Source organism: Mus caroli, unplaced genomic scaffold (genome assembly GCF_978045245.1).
Source record: "Mus caroli unplaced genomic scaffold, Mus_caroli_1 scaffold_3, whole genome shotgun sequence".
Classification (NCBI taxonomy): domain Eukaryota; kingdom Metazoa; phylum Chordata; class Mammalia; order Rodentia; family Muridae; genus Mus; species Mus caroli.
This window is the reverse complement of record NW_028227258.1, coordinates 124,307,298-124,328,629: the sequence shown is the minus strand read 5'-3', so window position 1 is coordinate 124,328,629 and position 21,332 is coordinate 124,307,298. Positions and strand designations below refer to the sequence as shown.

At 45.2% G+C, this 21,332-nt stretch overlaps 1 pseudogene; it reads right to left on the bottom strand.

The window, feature by feature from the left end:
- Positions 1 to 14,022: 14,022 nt before the first annotated feature.
- Positions 14,023 to 14,122, bottom strand: LOC115030792 (small nucleolar RNA SNORA17; annotated as a pseudogene).
- Between the last annotated feature and the right edge of the window lie 7,210 nt (positions 14,123 to 21,332).

The following is a 21,332-nucleotide window of genomic DNA, read 5'->3' as shown; positions in this document are numbered from 1 at the left end:
GGAACACAGCCTCCCCGTAGAAGAGCTTTGGACTGCAGGGTCTGCTTGCATGTAGCTATTTTCACAGACTAAATGGCAAGCTCTCAGAATAATCATGTCTGTGAGGTGTTTCTGGGACATTTCCACTTCCAGCTTCATGTTAATTGCAGAGGCCGAGGATGCTGTGAACGGTGAACTCCTCGGCCGGGCTCCGGAGATGTGGAGCATATGGTGTGGTGGGTACAGGAAGGGTTTCTCCGGCCCTTTCCTCCCACCGTTTAATTTCCTCTTCTACCACCTGAGAGGCATTACAACACACTGGATCTCCCGTATCCAGCACAGTTTTAAAATACACATGGAGGTCTGGGGTTAGTTCAGTTGTTGAAGTGTTTTCAGAGTAAGTCTGAGGACCGGATGATCCTGAACCCACTTTAAAAAAGCCACACGGGGTGGTCCTTCCTGCCTATAACCTCAGCACGGGAGAGCTTGGCACAGGGGGATCTCCAGGTCACCGTGGCCAGCTAACCTAGCTTGAGTTGAGGCCCCAGTGAGAGCCCAGGTCCCAGTGAAAACACCCTGCTTCATTAAACATGGTGGACTGTGCTTGGTGAAGGACACATGAAGTTGACCTCTGACTTCCACGTGCGTCACACACACACACACACACACACACACACACACACACACACACACCAAATCCTCATGGAGTATGAAGTTGTGGCTGGAATTTGGTTATAGTCTTTTGGGTTCACTATAACTTGCTCTGTATATTTTGTGAATCTCCTAACCTAAAGGATCCTGCCTGCGAGCTGTCCTGCCCTGGCCAAGCGGCCTGGTTGCTCACTGCATTTGCTGGCTTCACACCTTTCCAGACTCACAGGCACAGGCTGCTCAGACCTCTGAGCTCCCTCACTCCATTTTAATGCAAGCCAGGGGTGCAAAGTCCCCAGCTTAGCCTGTCAGAACTTGATAGTTCTGTAAACACTGAAGTTCTTGTTGCCATAACACCAGGAAAAATAATATGGGATCCTGCGTATAAATATAGCGGGGGGGCCCTAGGGGGATGGGAACAGTTCTACATGACTTGAAGCCCGTGTCACAGCCTAATCTCTTAGAAATAGATGTCAGTTCCTGAAATCACAGCGGGTTTTTTTTTGCCGGACTGTGGCACTCAGCTTCCTAGAGAACAGTTATGCCTCGGGATTATCTTTTACCTTAGTGTAGTTATCTGTCCTGTTTGTTTTCTTTTTTATTATTCACATAAGCCATGGGAAATGACAAGCATCTTACTTCGGGCACAGGGGCCTGGGAATGATTAGCTCCTGTTCGTGGGTGGGGACTCTGCATAGCCAACCCCTTGGCTCACACCCCTTTGGCTCAGCAATAGCAGCCCAGGGCTCGGACCAGTTCTTCCCTTCGAGGTGGGGTGAGAATTACCGAGGTACACATGGCACTGGCATGGTACATGCAGGCTGCTGTCTCTGTTGCCCACTCCTGGTGTTCTCCTCGTGGCTGACTGCGATTCTCTTTGTGCAGATGTGCTTGGCTGGTCTTTGCTTTTATATTTATCCTTGCTTTTTGAATACATTTGAGAATCCAAGTTAGACTTGGCCATAGCCATGGCTGAATCTGGCTTGTGCCACCAGATTTTATGTGTTTCTCCCTTATACCAAGGGAAACCGGGCAAACCTTGGCACATTCCATATTGAAAAATCAGAGTCAATAGACAGCTCCATTAATGGCCCAAGTTTTAATTATAACTCAATTCAAATTGTATTGGTAAACCTCAGCGATCTTGGGGTGATATGCTTAAAGCATTAAATAAAAGAGAGAAACCCTACCAGGCCCGATGAGAACATAGATTTTTGTGAGTTTGAGGCCAGCCTGGTCTACAAAGTGAGTTTCAGGCCAGCCAGGGCTACAAAGTGAGACTCTGTCTCAACCCCTCCTCCCCTCAAAACCCCCACCAAAACAAAACAAAACAACAGCAATCCCCCAAAGTTAGAGAAAGTGGGGTAAGGATATAAGCCCAGTTAGAACAAGAGTATGCCGAGGGCCCATATATAAGTAGAAGAAATGAAATCAATACCAATTCGTATATTGTTGCTTCTTAAACATCTGTGTAATAAGATCTGAATTTGTAAAGAACAGGATGAGTTAAAAATGGCAGAAGAAATGAAGGCAAGCTAAGGACACAGGGACAGTGTGGTTGTAGGAAAATGTACCCTAGCTTTGATTGATTGAACCAGGAGGGCACTTACATTTAAGTTCAAGTCAATCCAGATGTTCACTTATTAATAATGTCCCCAGTGTTATAGAGCCCCAAATCCCAGGAGCCCCGCTTGGACTATGAAGACAATGCATGGCCTTTCTTCTTTTCCGCTGTCTTAATTCCAGGGGTTTTCTGTAGTCGTGATTTTCCTGTAAATATGTTCAAAAAAAGGCAGGCACTCCCCGTGCCTCGCAGAAGGTCTGCTCTAAGTTTTCCCTTCTTACCGTTTCTCTTCTTGCTGCCATGGCAATACAGAAAGAAACTTGGCATCAGGGTGTAATCTCTCCAGCATGCTTCTCCTCTGTAAACCTAAGCTTCTGCCATCCCACCCAAGACTTAGAGTTGGGGCTGGCACAGAAGAGCTGTCTGTTGACAGGTTTATTCCGGTAGTAACCAATGACAAAACTATTTCAGCTGAGCACCCTCGGCTGCTCTCCAAACCCTCACACTGCCTGGGTCATCCCCAAGAAGAAACTTTTGAGGCAAGGATGAAGGCCCGGTGTTCCGTATAGTTTTTGACACGCTGTGTATTTGTGAAGTTGAAAGCTTTTCATATTGGTTTCTCTAGGTTGGATGCCTCTGGAGGCAAGGAGGGGTTGCAAACCCCAAAGCTGTGTAACTCTGACACAGAAGCTCAGCAGGGGGAGGCTGGCGGCTGCATGTGGGATGAACCTCCCTACACCAGCATCTGTGGCTCAATTTCGCTTATTGATACCACGTGGGAGTGGAGCACCCACAGTGCCAGGGATCCTGACTTGTCAATAACGTTCCCAATCTTGCTATTTATATGACTTTTAAATGTTGGCGATTAAGACAAGTTAAAGTCAAAACATCTGGAAGGCTGGTCCGGACATGCTCTGGCGTAAAGGCTGTCAGGGCCCAACCCCTAGGCTGGTTCCCACTTCATGTTTCTCAGCAACCTGGGTTCTAAAACTGTCAAGTGTCATGTACACCTCCCTCGTTACCATGCCTTGAAAGTTCGATGCCTTGATGGTGGGTGAACTTTTCAGAGCTAGATAGGGAGGCCTTCAGGCCTTTGGGAGAATGGCCTTGAAGGAAGGGCACAGTGGAACCCTGGTTCTTTCTCCATTTTGTTTTTGTTTTTGTTTTGTCTCATGTCCCTGAAGGGACCAGATTTGTGCCATCCCTTGCTTCCCACCACAGTGTTCAGTCTGACTGCAGGCACTAAACAACAACGGCTCGTCTACCGCAGACAGAACCCTTCAGAGCTAGGGGCCAAAATAAACATTTTCACTTTTCAAAAGTTGATTATATCAATTATTTGTCACAAGGATGAAAAGCTGGCTGACACGTGACATAATCTATTTATCCATTTCATTTCTATTCTGGTTAAATTCCATGTAAAGCATGGGTGTTTTAGAGTCAGGGAGGTGTTAGCTTTAGCAACTCGTGCTAGCAGCAGCCCTGATGCTCATAACCCACAGAGCAGGATGGAGGTTACTGTCTTCTTGTCTATTTCTGTGGGATTATTGACCTTGGAATTGAATAGGTGAACAATATTGAAAATATTTCAATTCTGCTTTGAGAGACTTCTTCCCTCCTAGCTGTGTAGGAAGAGGACATTCTGCCAGTCGCACAGGGGCATAGGGTGGGTCTGAAAGATCACCTGGTGTTTCCTATTTGCTTTCAGTTCAAAGTTTAAGTAACATATTTTTATTCAAAAGAACCCCCCCCCCCCGCCCTTCTTCTTTGCCTCCTTTCCTTTCCCTTTCTTAGAAATAGAACTATGGGTTTGGACCCTTTCAAACGTGGCAGGAGGCTATCTTCCCACCAGATCATGCAGATTTTCAGATTAAATGTGGGTTGTTTCTTGAAAACTATTCCTAGAGGCTATTCAGTATCTACTTCCTTCATTTGCCCCCAGGCACTTCTTTGAAAATTTATTCGATTTATTCATTTTATTTTATGTATAAATGCTTTGCTTTCGTGTGTGTATGTGCACACATGCATGCTTGGTGCCTGCAGAGGTCAAAGGGGACACTGGCTCCCCTGGAACTGGAACTATTAATGGCTGTAAACCATCATGTGGGCGCTGGGAATCCAGTTCTGGCACACTGCAAGAGCAACGAGTGTTCTTAGCTGTGGCGATCTCTTCAGCCGCAGCCAGTGTTTGTTAATAGCACGTATTTACTGAGCAGGCAACCTTGCAGAGTTGTTTTAGAATTTGTAACATTGTTTTACAGTTTATTTGAACTGGCTTTCAGTAGGGGCTATGAATTCTAATTGTTTGGTATATTAAATCTTTGGAATGATCAAATTTTCCCTTTCAATCGGGTTGTTTAGAAGATACTCATTATTTCCATTTTGTTAAGTTTTTCCCCAACTTGCCTTCGGCTCTATGGGACCCCATGGTGATGTGAAACACCCTTCCCTCTCCTCCATGTTTTCTATAAGCTGGAATTAGATCCAGAGGCTTTGCTTTATTCAAGTCAGATTCCTTTTCTTGGCAAAGAGGTATATACTTTCACACCCAACATTTGGTGGGAGCTGACACTTGCTGTGGGGGTAGACTGTCCTGCAGAGATCTCCATGGTGACATGGCTGCTCCAACAAGGCCACTGCTAGCCTGCTGAGCTGCTAAGAACTTGGAAGGTGGATAGGCTCCTCAAGAGACCAATTTCTTTCTAAAAAAAAAAAAAGAGTTATTTTATGTATATGAGTGTTTTGCTTGAATGCATGTCAGGGTCATGTGTATCCTGTTACTGGATTTATGGACAGTGGTAAACCACCATGTGGATGCTGGGAATTGAATCCAGGTCTTCTGCAAGAACAACTACTCTTAACTCCTGGGTCACCTCTCCAACTCCAGAGAGTTTCTTAATGTAAAACTTTCTAATTACTTTACCTTTAAGGAACTGTATATGACTATTGGCTACCTGTTGGACAGTGGGCTCCAGACCATGGATCCAGAAAAGGCACAAAAACCATCACTGTTATTTTTCTTCCCAAATCAGACCCTTCTTGTTATGAACTATTTATTTATTTACTTATTTACTACAAGGTTCAGTTCCCATAAGAAAGTCAGAACGCACACAAACCATGCACCCTGAGTGCTGGGTTGCTGCTGTGCACCACTGTTTTTGGCATTTAGGTGATCACCTGCTCCTGGCAGGTTACCAGGGCTCCTCACGTTGAACCTTCCAGCAGAAGGTTTTGAGTTTGCTCATTCCTCTTCTATTCAGAAGTTTGCATCTCCGAGTTTCAATGTGTTATTAGTGGTTGGAGTGATGTTTCTATGCACCGTGTGAAGATGATCCTTGTATTATTCAACAAATGCTAATCTCTGTGCCACCAGAGAACTGATTATAGGCAAGACTTTGGCACTGTCATTATTATAAAGCGTATCCTGCCTTACTATTTTGTAAACATTGATCTCTGTGCCCTTCTGAGCAGTCAAATAAAGAGCTGAATGGCCAGTAGCCGGACTGGAGAATTAAAGCAGAGTCCCAGACTGAGAGAGAGGGTCTCAGGGTAGGAACTGGAGGCGTGGTCGGTCACCATCTGGATGTGGATGAAGAGGCAGGTGCCAGGATGAAACTTAGATGGTCAGGTAATAGACATATAGCAGGTAATGGTAGGACATAGGCCAGGCTGTATTGTCGGGTTAGAATAGCTGGGAATCTGCCCAGCTACAATGCCCAAAGCTTATAATAAATATAATAAGTCTCTGTGTCATTATTCAGAGCTGGGGCAGGCACAGAAAGGCCGAACAGCTACAATTAGCTCCTAGCAGAACATAATGGGATCCTATCCTCTAGGCCTCCAGGGCTGTCATCTTCCTCTGATCTCACTTACAGAAGACAGGGCTGTGGGCTTTCTGTCATGAGAGGATGCTGAGAGGGCTGCTTTTCTGCTGTGAAGACTGGGTGTGCCACATAAGAAATCTTTAGCAATGTTGGGCCACAGCTGCTTGTAAGGGGTAGAATCCAGGGCTTCACCTGTTATTGTAAGAAATGTGTGTGTGTGTGTGTGTGTGTGTCTGTGTCTGAGAGTGAGCTGGTCTTAAACCTGGAAGAAGAATGACAGTACTTTAGACCAAGGATGGATAAATTTTTCCTATAAAGAAGTAGATAGTAAATCTATTGACTGTGGGAGGCTAAACCATCTCTTCTCAACTCTGAATCATAAGACAGAAGCAACCATAAAAAAACAGTTCCTCTTCCCACCAGGTGAACAAACCCGAGACTGTGACTCAATGATACCTAATTTCCAAAATGAAGTAGTGGATTGAATTTAGCCCATGGTCCCTGCTTAGCATGCCTCTGCTCTAGACCTTCTGCCTCTTGTTTTGGAATTTCTAGTGTGAACTGGGTGTTGGGGGGACGAGAAATAAACAGCTCTTTGGAAGGCCTGAAGTCAACATACTCTTATGCTAGTGAATTTAGATTAGAGTAAAAACAGGCTATTTTTATTTCCCAGGGCACTGAGAATGTTCAGTTATTCTCATGAGTCCTGTTCAGAAAGCCTACTGTGTGATAGGTCTCATTCATGAGTTCTTTTCACAAAGCCTACTGTGTGATAGGTCTCAGCAATACTAAGATGAAAGATCCTCAAGATCTCTTCCTGTAGGAGAGAGTAATATTGGGTCACAGCACACTAGCCCAGGATGGAAGCAGTGGGCATTTGGGTTTGGATAACGTAGGTTCAGAACACAAGGCAGGTGGCATACATGTGATGGGAGCAAGCTTAGGAAGAAATGTTGTCTCTTCTTTTCACTTCTTACAGATGACAGGTCTTGAAGGTTTGTTTTTGCTTGTCTTTGTTTTAAAAATGTCCCTTAAAGGTTGTTGGGAATTGACCATGTGTATCAGTGGGTATCAAAACTTGTTGACAAACCTGAAGACCTGAGTTGGTTCACTGGGACCCACATGGTTAAGGGAGAGATTCAAGTTCTCCCCGACTTCCACTCAGGTGCCATGGCATGAGCTAAGAAAAAGTTGTTGATGTCACCTGCCTCATTAAAGCACATGGTGCCTTTGGCAGGTCTGACAACACACCTGGGTATGAAAAGAAGGATTTAAAGGACTTTAGCTGGGGTCTAACGTGGCTGGAGAAGAAACAATGGAGATGTCCTACTGCTCTCAACCTCAGATCGCAGAGACCCCAAGACGTCCAGCTTGGGGGTTAGGACTGACATTTGGACATCACATGTTCACTACCTCTCCCCACACCTGGCTCCTGGGGGTGGCGTGTACGACAGGCCTCTGCAGGAGAGGGAAAGTGGGTTCAGTAAGCAAACTCGGGCACCTACATGGAATCAAGAGAGCTGGCCTTTTAAGAAAACATCAAGTTCAACTCACGTGTGTGGAAGATACTTATATCTTTCTAAGGGGCTGCACTCTTAGCACACAAGCAGCAGGTATAGACTGAGTTTGCATTTCTCCACACTCAGAGATCTGGCCATGAGAAGACAGACCAGACTAAACAGTAAAGTCGTACAATGAAGGCAAGGAGCTCGAGAATGGGTTGTTGTGGGGTTGGCCAGTCCTTATTAATACATCCTTTCTTAAACCATGGGGTATCATCCTTTCTATGGAGACTATTCTCTTACTTTGAGTCTTTATAATATTAACTTGTGATTTGTACTTGTATATTTCAGACATTTAATATCTATTAAGCATTAAAACTGCTTGCTAAATGCTAATTTTAATGATCTATTATATATAAATTACATGAATTCCTTGTGTTTTAATTTAAGTTTTTAGAGTCTTGTGAGATTGAGATTAGAAAGACCTGAATGAGGTTGGACACAGACTAAATCAAAGAGATCTTCAAAAACGTGGTTAGAAAAACCCTAGTGAAGCAACTTAGAGAAACACCCAAAAGAACAAAGATACTTCACAATGAGCATCATAGCAGAAGTTTAAGGAAGACAGCATGGTAGGGTGGAAAGAGAAGAGAACCCAGGAGCTGTACCAAGGGAAAGGGATCTGGGGGGTCTCTGGAAGCCTCTGGCCAGCTGAGAGTCAGAATCCTAGCACAATGAACAAGAAGCACTGTGGCAGGGTCAACCTATAGACAGGAGGATTAAGATGGCAGAGCAGGTTTAAAGGGATCTGGGGGGTCTCTAGGAAGCCTCTGGCCAGCTGAGAGTCAGAATCCTAGCACAATGAACAAGAAGCACTGTGGCAGGGTCAACCTATAGACAGTATTCCTTTTGTAAAGGAATACTTTCCAAGGAGGATTAAGATGGCAGAGCAGGTTTAAGGTCTGCGAGAGAACAGCCTTGACCTTGGCCCTGCTCTTCTCTCAATATTCTCTGGGAACTTGGTGAAGAAGATGAATTACTTTTCACAGTGAAAACTCCCTAACCCTCTGACCCCTGGTTTCACCTTATTGGCTGCAATCCTGCCCTGCACCTCAAGAGCCATCCCATAATCTCCCCTAGATTTCTAAGCAACCCATTGAAGTTGTGACTTCAGAACCCACCCAAATCTCATAGGCAACTGTTATGAAGGGAAGGAAGCATGCTTCTCGCTGGAGAAGCCCACACCCTTTCTCCTCTGTGTTTTATTCTCTGGATGTTTTTTTCTAGCAACTGCACACAAATCTATGTTAAAATGTTTCCTTATGATAAGGCCCATCTCTCCTTCATACTGGCTCAGCCTACAGTTCTTTCTCTGACCAAGTCAAGAATCCAGGCTTCCCCTGAGTTAAGGTCTCTGAAAGGAAGGCTGGTTGCTGCAGCATGGGGCTGTGTCTGTCCTGTGTCCTGTAGCCACTGGCAACACCAACTGATTTTGCAATTGAACATCCCTGCTTCACTCACTTGGCTCTGGTTCTTTAAAACTTTATTTTAAAAGCAAGCAGCTTGGGCCAGCAAGATGGCTGAGAGGTTTATGGAACTTGCTGCCAAGCCGGCTGACTTGAGTTCAATCCCTGGGACCATCCATCATGGTGGAAGGAGAAAAAGATACTGCAAGTTGTCCTCTGACCTCTGCATGTGTGCAGTGGTACACATGTGCCCTCCTATGTGTAGATACACATTTGTTTTGTGTTTATGCATGTGTGCACTCATGTGCTCCAACATACGGGAGTCAGAGGACAACTTTTTGAAGTTTGTTTTCTCCTTCGACCATGTGGGTCCTGGAGATAAAAATCAGATTCAGGTCATCTTGGCAGAAAAACCTTTTGCCCTCTGGGCCATCTCACAGCCCCTAACTCACATTTTAAATGAACCAACCCTTATGATGTAGTGGTTCATTCATGATAGCAGAGTCCTCATAACCTAACCAACTGAAGAATGTCTTACCTCCCCACACCGTGGACTGAAGACTAAACTTGTAAGACGTGAACCCTTGGGACACATACTGTAGCGTCTGTTTGTATCTTCTATCACATTCTTTTGTAAAAACCATCCATTCTAAACCAATAGTCTCCAATCTTAACTTGTTTCAGAGTCAACTGAAATGTCCAGAGACCAGACTCTAGGGGAAGTCAGACTTGGGAGACACTCAAGCATGATTCACTGGAGCATGGTTATTCTCCAGCTGTGAGCTTGCGAGATCAAAGCAAAGTCCATTGCTCGAAAAAATACAGCATTGGGTCAGGCACAGGACAGACACAGCAGGTATAGGAGAGGCTCCATGCAAGACCAAACCTCAACAAGGCAGACATTAAATCTTAGGACCCCAGAAAGATTTTTTTCCAGTCCACGAGCTACAAGGTATACACTGGGAGAAGGGACTGGGTTCCAGATCCCAAAAAGCTCCAAATTCATAGTTTTCCTGACCTTGCTGTGTGCTTCAGCTCTGGGGCTGGGACCTCATGCCTTCCACTTGCCCAGCCATTGCAAACTGGTGGTTTTATAGTTCTGGAATCTTGGCATACTCCTACTGCGATTGTTTCACTAGGTATTGTTACAGGAGCCTTAAAGACCATCGAGGATGAACCCCCCTCTAATAGAATCTACCCCTGGCCCTGGGTAGAGACATGGCATTCTGATCTTCTCCAAAGATTAGAACACTACATACCATTGTGTCTTCCATTAAGAGTTAATCTACCTGGGCCAATCAACCACCTGGCAAGAGACCATCCTTCAAGGAGACTGTCATTCAAAGGAGGGAGGAATAATTATCCCCTTAATGAGATGTACCTTTCCTATCCTGACATGGTGGTGTACCGAGTTTCCATCACGTAGTGCCATGTGGCTTGCCCACTTTCCTGAGTCCCAATTTAGAGAAGTATAATTTCCCATTTCTTTTTTTTTTTCTTTCCTAAGCATATTTTCCTGAACACTTTGGGCTTCCGTGCTCTTTCTTCCCCCTCTTGTCTGCCATGTAGGTGCTTACCAAAGGATATGACTTCAAGATTTTCAGCTGGCCTTCCTTGTTCCCTCTGAATCCATTGTTAACAAAACTAAGAACACAAAAGAGGGAACCCAGTTTCCCCGTGCTGCCTTAATGGGGACTTGCTGTGGCAGCTGGCACTGTAGCACTTTCTGCCTAAACTCCTAGGCTCTCTGCAATATTCTGACATGAGGGTAGAGCCCTTTGTGGCCCCATCACTTACAAGTTCTGTGTTCCTGCAGAATTAGTGTTAGAGGGTTACCTCCAAGGTCTATCATTTGCTCTGTTCAGAACAATGGCCAGAGCAACACTATTTGAACTACAGTTGGGCAATGCTGTGAGAGATGGTGGGTCAGACCATGATACACAGTCACAAACGCTGGTGCTTGGTCTCGTGTCTTGGATAAGTGTGTGTGTGTGTGTGTGTGTGTGTAGTATCTGTTTATCTGTGTCTCTGTGTGTAGGTGTGCACTTCTGTACCTGTTTTTGTGTTTTTGATGAGAGTTCTGAAGACTAGTCTCTGGTCCTCATTGCCGATGCAGCAGTTTTCTGACTGGGTCACAGTTTCAGCTCCTCTTATAAGAGCTTTAGACAAGTGATTTTTACTGTCAGTCTGTGTCTCTGTGACATCCCAATTCTGAGTTAATCCAATGAAATAAAAAAACAAAACAAACCAAAAAAACAAACCAAAAAACAAAAATAGTGGAAAGAGAAATGAGCCCTTCTCCTGTGACCAAAACCCATTTGTATGTCACCAGGTAGATAACTGGGTGCCTAACTGCCTGGCTCTTTTCTTTCCTTTAAGCAATCAGTTTGTGGTTATGTGTAGATCCAGGATAACATTAATCCTCTTTAGAGGAATTTGCTGAATTAATCAGTGATAATTGGATCAACCCTCGAAGGGCAGTGCACCATGCAACCAGCAATTGTGAAACCAGGGGTCAGGATTTCTGTCGTGTGGGAAGAAGATAAGAACCCAGTGTTAGCAGCACACAGCCCTGGGGAGGGGAACAGGAGGGAGGACCTGGGAGGGTGGGGAGCTGTATGTTATTCTGGTTGGACTGAGGGAGATTTGGAATTCTGTGCATCAGCTCACGTTTACTCTTGCTCCCATCGGCTTTGACTCACGTGGATTCAGTTTCAAAACTTTACAGAGTAAAACAAAGCAGTTGAAAATGCTGACAAGTACTGGAGCCATTGCTAAAGTCTTGTTAAGGGTCCAGTCCACCATGGCTGTTGGTGGCAGCAGGCGTGCTCCTCTATGGTCGGCAAGCAGAGAGAAATGATTGCTGATGCTCAGCTGACTTCTTGCCTTCCAGGTCCCTGGTCCGTGATCCGTCCACATTCAGGGTGGGTCTGCCATCCCCAGTTAAGCCTCTCTGTAAATACCTGGGTGATTCTAAAGCCAGTTGAGTTGACAGTGAGGACTAATTGCTATATAGGGACAACATAACTTTAACCCTTTGACTTACTGGTCATCAAATTCCATTTAAAAATCTTTTTATTGGTTCTTTGTGAATTTCACATCATGCACCCCAATCCTACTCACCTCCCCCTCCATTCATACCCATTCTTCACCCTTGCAAACTCCCCCCCTAACAGAGAGGGAAAAATCCTCACTGTGGAAGCTGTAGTGTACCACAGTATGTGTCCCACAGTACACCCTTTTGCCCACACTTCTTTGCTTGCAAAGTTTATTGCAATGACTCCTTGGTCTGGTGCAAGGCTTCTGACTTTTGTTACTCTATCAATACTGGAACCTCACTGGGACTCCTCTTGGATATCCTGTTGTTACCCTGTGCCATGAAGATCTGTAGGACCAGCCCCTTCATGCACCCCAGCAGTTCATTGATGGGGTAGATGTTGGGGTGGGCCAATTCAAAATCCTGGATCTGGGCCTGAGAGGTATCTGAGCTCGTCAGTCCACTGGTTCTTTTTGCTTTCATGCCCTTTGGGGTCTGGTCACCAGCAATCCCCTAAACCAGGGCAAGCTCTATTGTGCTGTGCAGCTTGTTCTCCTGAGTGCTGCACCAGAGACAGCTGTAAGGTGGCAAGAGGCAGGGTGGACAAAGGCATCTCTCCACATGATCACACAGCAGACAAGTTTTGGGGTCAGCTTTCCCATGCTCACACCCTCAGGACGGTTCACCTCCCTCCCCCCCCAATCAGGGCCAGCGCTACTGTGATGCGCATGATGAGGTACAGAGACTGCTATCTCAAGTGCTGCAGGTGGTGAGGGTCAGGGACAGCTCTCCTTCTCTCATGATGTGGTCAGGGCCAGCTTTCCCATCCACTGCAGGTGGTGTGGCCAAAAGGAGAGGAGGTGAGCTCTCCCTTGCCAATGCTGTTACACAATGGACAAGAGTCAGAGCCAGCTTTCCCATGCTCACACCCTGGGGGTAGACTGACCCACAACCCCTATACCAGGGGCAGATCTACTTGCTGCCTAGGCGAGGTATAGGGTCAGCTCTCCTCAGTGTTGCCGCGGATGAGGGGCAGGGGCAGCTCTCCTGCTCTCACGAGTCCAGGGCCAGGTCTCCTATCTGCCACAGGTGCTGAAGGTAGAGGGAGAAGGAAGCTCTCTCTTTCTCATCCTTGCCAACACATAGGAGATGAGTGGCAGGGCCAACTCTCCCACACTCATATCCTTGGGGCCTGATCACCCACAGCTCCTGCAATATTCAGGGCTAACTCTTCTAAGTACTGCAGCTAGTTAGGGTAGTTAGGGGTGGGGCCGCTCTTCTCTCACAACCTCAGGTCCAGCTCTCCCATGATGCCCATGTGAGGGGTGGAGCCAGTTTTGCACAGGCTTCAGAGGCCTAGGGTGGCAGCATAGTCTGGGCTGGCCTTTGGTGGTAGCACACCCCTGCTGTTGCAGGATCATGGACACAGATGTGGTCCCCAGTGACATCACAGGCCAGGGCCCCACTATGGTTCTAGGTGGTATCACTGGCTACTCATATCAGGCTATTCCTCACTACCTTTGAGTCTCCAGTTCTGTCTCTCTTCATTGTGCCCACATCCTTCTGTTTCTCTTTCTCTTCCATTTCTCCTCCACTTACGTGTTCCTCTGAGTGGCACCTGGAGTTTCTGAGAGTCTGGGGTTATCCCAGGAGTGGTCTCAGGAGTGCTATGCCCCACTCATACATTATGGAGCTGGGCATCTTGGGCATCTTTCTCCTTTCCTTCTCCCCTGCAGGCCTAAGAGGCACCAGATTGGTGTTTATCTCAGGCTAGCTCCCTGTCCAGGCCCTCGGTGCCGGTCTGGTAAGGTTATCTAGAACTCGATCCTCACTCAGGCCCGCCTGAGAGGCCGCCTCATGCAAGAATTGTTTGTCTTGGGCTCTCTCCTGCCTGGGGCCGGTGAACCCACCTGAGGTTCTTCTAGTCTCTGTCTTGATCCCCACCCTCTGAGTCAGTCAGACCTTTGAAGTGCTGGACTGGTGGTTGCTTTTGTCAGGGAGTGTTAGGCTACTACTCATTCAGGTGTTGACACAGCCTCTCTCTTCTCTGTCACCTTCTGATGTGCAGCAGCCACACCTGTAACTCCTCTAGGAGGAGGTAGCTAATTTGATTTGTAGCCCCAGCTAGTCACCGGCATCATAGGTACTAACTTGTAGTAGATATTGGCTCCTTTAGTGTCCACAGTGTGCTATGCTCGGGGCATTTGTGGGATGGTTTAGGAAAGGAAAGTAAGAGAATTCCTCTGACATCAGCTTATATTGGGGTTTGGTGGCACCTTGGCAGTGTTCCGGGTTCTTAGTTCCCCAAGCAAGGGGTTGAAGCAGTTTGGAGGAAAGAGAGACAGCTTATCGTCAGAATTGGTCCATAGTACAATGAGTTGGGGCTTTTATGTCACAGAGGGGAAGCTTTTGGGTCATTTGCAAAACTTTGTCTCTCTTGCTTTGTCTGTTACATACATGTTCTTAGCATCTTAAACTTCCACCCAGGGATGTGTGTTTGAATATTATAATAAGCTACAGGTCACCTTCAGACACCAAAGGACCTCTGTGCCTATGCTCTGTATGGACTTCCAGCAGGAGGCCCCAACACAATTGTAAATATATATATGTAAAATGTATGTATATCTGTCGAAGACAGACTGGTACCTCACTGACGCCAGCAAAGAACAATTTAGTTGGCCTAGTGTGGCCTTAGTGTGGTGTAGGGGAGAGGGGTTGTTGGGTTCCTACCTTTCTCCTTGACCAAATTTCTTTTCATATGCTAATTCTGCAATGATGCCTCTAGGGTTCTGGGCTCTCCTTAGCCCACTCTCCCCTGGTTTTCTTCATGTAAAAACTACCTTGGAGGAGAGAAGGCAGACTCTAGGTTTGGAGAATGAGGTGTTAGGTCCCCCTCTTTCTGGTCCACAAAGCCCTTCTTTGCTTTTCTCCCACCGAACCCCTTTCTGGAGGTTCCCTCACAACCTCCCTTCCTCTTTACTCCCCGGTATACTGTTGTCTGCCTTCCCTCATCATTCCTAGGCTTGCATTTCTGGCCTACCTGTCTTCTCACTTCTTAAGGGCTCAGATACCAGACTCATGGCAGATGAACCTGCCAACCTCTAAAGTACGTCATCTTCCCTGTAAACTATGGCTTTCATTTTCTCTCTCTCTCTCTCTCTCTCTCTCTCTCTCTCTCTCTCTCTCCTTCCTTCCTTCCTTTTTTTTTTATTATTATTTTTCGAAACAGGGTTTCTCTGTGAAGCCCTGGCTGTCCTGGAACTTACTCTGTAGACCAGGTTGACCTCGAACTCAGAAATCTGCCTGCCTCTGCCTCCCAAGTGCTGGGATTAAAGGCATATGGCTTTCATTTTCATCAGTATGTCCCCTGTGTTCATAAGGACAATGTGGGGGTTCAGTCGCCACTTTCCGTGTGCCTCCGCAGAACATCCCGTACTCATTTGTAAAGCTGTCTGCCCAGAAGTTGGTCACGTGACTCGCTGAGGCCAAGGGACCTTTTAAAGGATTCACAGTTGAATTTCAAACCATGCTATATTCTCATGTTTGCTTAAAAGTTATTGGGGGCATAACTTTTAAGTGCAGTCTTTACTTAAACAGGCAAAGGCACTCTGTTTCCGAGGTGTGAGCATCTCTACGTTGTACGTCCAGTTCCTTCCGGTAAGAATCCAGCTTCCCGTCTGATGCTGCAGTCTATTTACTCTGTCAACTCAGCAGTGCTCACATAACCCAAGGTGGAGAGAGAAGATCTGGATTTTAGACCAAATGGGGCCATCGACCCTCCCCCATCCACCTGCAGGAAGTAATTCTGAGCCATGTTCAGTGTCTTGAACTGTCCTGTGGTTTTTGCCCACAGCCCAGTGCAGTACTGAGAGAAGGGTCCTGGAAGTACCAGGCCACACTGAGATCCGTCCTGGCTTGCAAAGCTGGCTCTACTCCAAACCTTCTTCCTTTCATGCTCCACAGGAAGGTGTTTTATAGTCACAGACTCTGACTTCACATTTGAAAGCGTGGTTAGAAAGGGATACTAGGCTGACTGGTTGGCTCAAGTGGGTAAAGCACTCGCTGCTCAAGGCTGATGGTGACCTGAGTTCGATTCCTGGAAACAGCTGAAAGGTGGAAAGAAAGAACTGACTCACTCCACAAAGTGGCTCTCTGACTCCCACTTCGTTACATGCACATCAGCATTTACACATCTCACACAGCACACACACACATATACAGTCACACACACATCCACAGACACACATACATCCACACACATTCATACACACACACATACATACTCACACACAAACTCACACACACATACTCATACACATACACTCACACTTAGAAATACACAAACTCACACACATATACATGCTCACACATACTCACACAAACACACACTAGTACACACACTCATACACACACACACTCACACACACACTAACACACACACTAACAAAACTAAACCAATGCTTTACAAAGGATCCTGCTTATTATAAATGCGCATGCTGTTGTGTCTGTAAGGAGAACCTGAGGGGGATGGTATCCCACGCACCACCTGGATTTACACTTCTGCTCAAGTAAAATTTAATTGCTCTTTCAAAGGCAGGAAAATATTCCATTGCTGGGAAATATGGCATAAAGGGTTTCTGCAAGCTTCCTCTGGGTTTTTCTTACAAATTCTAAATGAGAATTTTCTGCCAATTTCGGGGCAGCAGCAGAGGGGCTGAACAGTTTTGCCCATGGTTTTGATTATGGATTGTCTATACGGCATCAATAAAAATAACAAGAGCTGGGTCTGATGGGCACTGAGGTTTCTTAAAAAGCTAATAAAAATTACAGGCAGTGGGAATACATCTTAGGTTTTAGCTATTTTTCTTATACTGCATATGGAAAGTCTATTTCTCAATATTTTAGTGCTAGGAGCACAATAACTGGAGAAGACTATGTTCTCTGCAAAGTGCCAATAAGAATTCAAAATGTCGGTTTTCCAGCACAACCCAGGCTGAAATCAACCTGTTTTATGGCAATTCTGGGCTCTGGCAGTGGAACACGGCAGAGGTTTAGAGGACTGGGTAAACTGATCAGGTCCCACCCTCCTGAGATGTGCAACACATGGGGTGGCTTGTGTGACTTGTAAGCAGAGAGTCTGCATTTCTGTGGTGTGTGTCTGCCGCCATCACAACAGCAGCGCTTGCAGAAGATCTGCAGGTGGACATTCCTTAGGAGGTTGTATGGTGGGAGTTAGTGAGTGATGCCTTACACTGAGGAGGTCCTGCTGTCTCTGGGAAGGGAAACCCACATCCATTGCTCATAACCACTGTGGCATCAGGCGAGGAGATGCAGGAAGATGACATGCCACATGGCAGTGACAGGAAGCAGCTGTCCCAGCCAAGAGAAACACTCCGTTTTCACCTGCTTCCCTTTCTCTGTAACCAGAGCCCCTTATGACACAGGTGTCTTGGCATGGGGCTGCCGTAGATGGCTATTAAGTGTGTCACAAGAGGAGAGAATAAAAGAATTTAAATCCTTCTGTGGTCATGTGTCTCATATTATAGACGCAGATGGAGTATTGGCCAAATCTTCTTAAGTTCCATTTAAAAAAAAAAAATCTAAATTTAGTAGTGGCAAAACCATCAAAGACACTGAGCCAGTAGCTAAGACATTTTCCTACAAGGAAAACTTAAGGAATGGATTACTTTAACTGAAGAATCTTCCAAACATTGAAGTTATTATACAGATCGGGCACATTTTACTCCAAAACATACAAAGAGGAAAACCAGTTACTCACTTTGTGTTTCTGACATCGTTGATTAATCAAGACAAAACTAAACAACAAACAAACAAACAAAAATTTAAAAAACCAGAAAGTGAACAACAAAAACAAAGCAAAACCCCTCCCAAATGGACATATTTAAAGTTCATAAATTCAAATGACACATTTTTAGAATTAATAATTAAATCAAATTCAACAATATATTTTTAAAAATTGTGGCCACGTTGAATTTCTGTTTTTCTGATTACAGGTCAAAGCCAAGAGCCATCAATTCAAAAAGAAAGGCCTTTGATGAACTTCAGAATCCAGTCATGGCAAGAGCACTTAGTGATTTATAAATTAAAGGCATAATATTGATAAAGGATATTTGAGGAAAAAAAACTCACTAACTATAACATTAGATTGTGAAATATTGACAATCCCAAAGCTACTTAGAATAAGAAAATGATTACTTTAACATTGCTTTATAATCTTAATACAATGGATCCAACCCAGGGCCTTGTGCTTGCTAAGAGATATCCCTCATCTAAGAACTGCAATTTGTAGAGGTTGGAAGGAGGTAAAAATGAGCTGTGCTTGGAAAATGCTTTGGTTGCATGAGTTAGGAAAATCTAGGAGTTCACAGATAATCGTTTCAAGATTGCTGGATACCACATGCAGTGGAGGTGTACACAGGCCTGCCCAGGAACCTCAGGCAGAGGATGGCTTCTAGGGGAAGGAGACTCAGCTCTCCCTCTCCCTCTCCTCCCTCTCCCTCTCCCTCTCCCTCTCCCTCTCCCTCTCCCTCTCCCTCTCCCTCTCCCTCTCCCTCTCCCTCTCCCTCTCCCTCTCCCTCTCCCTCTCCCTCTCCCTCTCCCTCTCCCTCTCCCTCTCCCTCTCCCTCTCCCTCTCCCTCTCCCTCTCCCTCTCCCTCTCCCTCTCCCTCTCCCTCTCCCTCTCCCTCTCCCTCTCCCTCTCCCTCTCTCTCTTTTTCTCTCTCTCTCCCTCCCCGCCCCTCTCCAGACAGGGTCTCACTAGGTAGCTCTATCTTAGAACTCTTTATGTAGACCAAATGTGTGTAGAGCTGACAAGATCAAGATCCACCTGCCTCCACCTCCTACGTGCTGGGATAAAAAGCATTTGCTGCCATACCTGGAGACAGGTTTGTTTGTTTGTTTGTTTGTTTTTGATGTGCTTCCTGATAGGTGGATCTCCAGTGACACCCTTACATGCATGAGTCTATGGACAATGTATAGGCAGCTAAATTGGACTCTGTGGGTTACAGCATGGGAGGAGGAGCTGGGAGAATATGAGGAGGAGCTGGTGAATATGAGCCAAACAGGTTGTACACATGCGCAAAATCCCAAAGTATTAACAAAGTATTATGCAAAAAGATAGCTGGATAGAAAATCATTTAAGAGATTAATTGTTTGGTGGGAGGCCTGGAAGATGGCTCAGTTGGTAAAGAACTTGATGTACAAGCATGAGGACCCTAGTTCACATCTCTAACACTCCTAAGTGTGGTGTGTGCTCCTGTAATCGCAGCCTTGGGGAGGGAGAGACAGCTGGGACTTGCTGACTGCTTTCTCTCCCTAAATTGGGAACTACTAGGTTTGCTGAGAGACTCTGTTTCAAAACAAACAAACAAACAAACAAAACCCCAAAAAACATTAAGGTTGAGAAAGACTGAGGAAAATGCTTGATGTGGACTCCTGGCCTCCACAGGTACACACACACACACACACACACACACACACACACACACACACACACACGTACACACACAATAAAATATGTAACAACTCAACCAAGGTTGAGTACTTATCAAATGGAGTCAAAATGTCCTTTAGTGACACTGAAAATACCAGATACCTAGAAATATCTTAACAAACTTCACTAAGAACTGTAAGGAAACATAGACTTATGTAAAAAATCCGTCATATATCTTAATGAAATGAGACATTAATATTAAGGATTAAAAGAGTCAACTGCAATATTTTGGTTTTTTTATTATTTTAAAATTTGTATTCATTATCATGTGTATGTGTGCGCATGCACACGCTCACACTCATGAGTCTGCACGTGCATTCACGTGGATGTGCTACAGTGCACTTATGTAGGTCAGAGGATGACCTTGAGAAGTCAGTTTTCTCTTTCCACTTTTATGTGGGTTCCAGGGATCCAACTCAGATTGTGAGTTTTGCATCATCAGGTGACAAGTGCCTGTCTTTACATGCTGAGCCATTGTACACTGGCTCCAGAATATTATTTATAATTTGGCAAGTTGGTTCTAATATTTATATAGAAGTGCCAATGGTGATTTGCTCTGCTACACACCAAACTTATTATAAAGCTATTATTGTTGAGTGAGTCTAGTATACTCATAGAAATATAGCAAATACAAGAATGGGATGGAAAGAAAGAATGGCTTACAAGTTGTAGTGGTTAGTTTTACTTATTAACTTCAAACTGGAGAATCACTCCAGTCTCAGTGAAAGATTGCCTGAGTCAGGTTGACCTGTGGGCAAGCCTGTGAGAGTCTACCTATGTGGGTGGAACAATTCTCTAGGCAGGGATCCTAAACTCTGTAAGAGCAGAAGCTAGCGGAGCACAGACCTGCATGCATTCACTCCCTGTGTTCTGCTTCCTGACTGTGGATGCAGTGTGACCAGAAATGGAACAGTAAGTCAAAATAAATCCTTTATCCCCTAAGTTGATTTAATCAGAATATTTATCATAGCAAGAAGAAAAAAAAAGTAAGACAGAGAGATGCACACTATGCATAGATATTTGATTTATGATGGCAATGTATAACCAGTTAGTTGTGATAGGATTTGTTTTTCATAGCCACACTAAAACAACAAGTAATTAACACTGACAAATGAGATGGACTATGTATGACCTTACACCATATAAGCAAGCCACTACAGGGACTGTGGAGTTCTGAATGAGACCTCTATAGGCTTGCGTGTAAAATGGAAATCTCTGGTTTCTTTGGAGAATCAGTTGTGTCATGTGATGGGTTTTTTGTTGTTGTTTTCTGTTTGTTTATTTGTTTGTTTGTTTTTAAACTGTCTTATGAGAGGATGTTTTTGCTAAAGCAGACATGTGGGAGGATGTTTTACTGGGAACAGACATGTGGTGTTTTTCTGGAAGCTGCTTGGAAAAAGGGCATGTGATATTTTGCTCAAGTGGATGCTTGAAAGGACATGTGATGTTTGGAAAGGGTGTAAGTATAACCCAACAGACAGTGGGCAGTACTGTGTGGTATTGGTTCGCCTTGCAATTCTTTGCTGGTCATCATTTGTCGTGACTTCTTAGAGAAAAACACACCAAAGAACTTCTGATGGTGTTCTGGTGGCCTCTTGCTGTTTCTGTGAACTTGGGCCAATTGGCAGAACCTTGTCATTTCTTCTCAGTTGATTTGTGAATGGTGTTTGTGAGTGGATCAAGCTACTGCTGCTGATTTGTGTGAACTGAACTTATGATATCCTGACAATGGAGTTTGGAATCGCCCCCAAAGAACTATTTCTAAACAGGTACACATCTTCCTTTGCCCCATTAAC